Source organism: Pygoscelis adeliae, unplaced genomic scaffold (assembly GCF_000699105.1).
Source record: "Pygoscelis adeliae isolate BGI_AS28 unplaced genomic scaffold, ASM69910v1 Scaffold386, whole genome shotgun sequence".
Lineage (NCBI taxonomy): Eukaryota > Metazoa > Chordata > Aves > Sphenisciformes > Spheniscidae > Pygoscelis > Pygoscelis adeliae.
In genome coordinates, this window is record NW_008824940.1 from 1,316,694 (window position 1) to 1,319,015 (window position 2,322).

Here is a 2,322-nt window from a genome sequence, read left to right on the forward strand (position 1 = left end):
GCACTGTGAAGCGCCAAAGGACACCTGCAATTCAGAGGTGACAGGCAGACGCCTGAGCATCCCCTGTATTCCCGTTAGGTGTGACCAGCTCACACCTAACCCCTTTTGCAGAAGTGAGAGGGATGGATTTCCCTGCGTCCTCCCTCAGCTTGTGGGGATTCACTTCTTTATTGTCTTGGAAACGACACATTGGAGATTACGATACTAGGGTGGGCTGGTTTTGAACGCAGCCACTCTGTCGTTTCTGATGGGAGTGTGACGTGTGGAGAGAGGAATGCAAGTTTTACAGGTCAGGAAGAAGAGAAAATTGTCCAAAGGAAAAAGAAGAAAAAGGGGAAAAAAAGCAGCTGTGTTTGTTTGCAGTAAGAGGTGTGGCTGGTAAGACAGACTGTTGTGTTCTGGGACAGTGGGCGTTTCCAGTATCTTCCTGCCATGGGCCACCTTAGAAAAACTTAGAAAAACTGAGGCCGACACATCAACAAAGGTCAAACGGTGTCTGCTGGGGTGTTGGAGAAGGGAGTATTTGTTGTGATGACATTAGCATCACAAGTACTGGGCTGGCCAGTTATCAATGAGCATCTTCAGGCACAGGAAAATGCACAGTTAGTTAGCACAAATTGTTGATGGTATTTTCCTTTACTTGTCAGCATGACCTCTCTCTTGTTCAAGTTCAGCTGTAAGACAGCTGTTCTTCCATAAGCTAGTCTGAAGGTACTATTCTATTTTCATGATAGTCATAGAATTAAATATGGCAATAGTTAGGTAAAGCCCTATGTCATCTCCACATGGCTGGTACCATTTCCTCTGACCAGTATCTTGTACCTGACTGAAGATACAGAAAAAGGCCAGTGACATCTTAGGACGCTCCAGGTGAAGAACCTAGCAGCTGAGGGGTTGTTCAGTCTCTACTCTGCAGAGCCTTCTCAAGAGGACTCACAGAATTTTTCTGAGCTGCTATGGGTCTTTGCCACTTTAAGTTGGGCTACAAGATTCAGTTTCTGAAAGTCTTGCCCTCCTTCCAAACGATATGTTTTAAAATGAGAAAATACCACGAGAATCCACTGTCCCTAAAGGAACAAAGATTCCTCCATAACACTCCATGCTTAAAGACAATCATCGATTATTCACCCGGCAATAACTGCAACTATCAACCCATTTAGCATTCCAAACACTGAGAAGATAGCACAGATCTTCATTTCAGAGTAGAGGAATTACAGGTTTGCATGTTTTGTGCAGATGGGAAGGAGGCACAGATGCATGGTGTGGAGAGGATAAAGTAGTTTTAAAAAGATTTTAAAAAGAGATAACAGGTCTTGGTTAACAAGGAGAGAGGTGATGAGCTAGCAAATTTGGTTTTTGGCTTTACAGGCCATAAATTAAACTGATAGCCATTTTAACTGGGGTAACCCTAACCTAATATTTTCTAGCAAAAGCATTATGTAAAATTATTACATTTGTATTTTATATTTTGCCAGAATTAATAGTGAACAAGCATATAAAAATTAAACCACATTGACTTCCTAGATGGTTTGTGTTCAGGAACGTGGCTAACAACGTTAGCCACATGTTGCTAACGGTACAGGACTGCAAGCGAATAACAGGTAATCTGGTTTCTCCTGGGCCCGGCTGTATCTCAGCACCAGAGCCCCCGTGAAGAGAGCTCTTCACCCTTCTGCAGGTCACTGGCATTCACAAACGTCACTTCCCGGTTGATTACCTTATTCCTTGAAATGCCCCAAAGAACCGCTGGGAGGAAAGGCTCTGAAAACCAGCATGGGACTCCCGAACATCCTCTCCGCTGGGATGCACCCAGCCCTCCCACCCTGGGTCATGACCTGCCTGACTTTTAAGGCGGTGCTCGACCTGTAAGGGGAACATTTACAGTGTTAGCTGCCGGCAGAGGAGTAATAGAGAGGAATCTTGTCTCCATAAACAAGGGGCTCTTTGCCCTCCATGTTAAAGCAAAAACTATAGAGCGCACGGCAAGTTGCTTCTCTGTTAAACTGTCGCGGCTGATCCGTTCGGACTCACTTCAGGGCATTACATTATTGCATTTCCTTACCGCAGCACCCATGCTGCATTTTCAGCAGCGGGGGGTACTTTTGGAAACGCTACAGATGAGGGCCCATCATATCCGGGAGCGAAAAATGAGTACCGCTGAGCTCCAGGAGCGCAGTCCCCAAAGCGGGGACGGCAGGCGAGGGAGCGAGCCCCTCACCAGGGAGCCCAGGTGGGGCTGTGCTGGCGGGGCAGGCATGGGAAGCCCGGGAGGGCTGGCAGGGGCACGGCAGAGATGGGCACCGGGCGGCCACGGCACGGGCC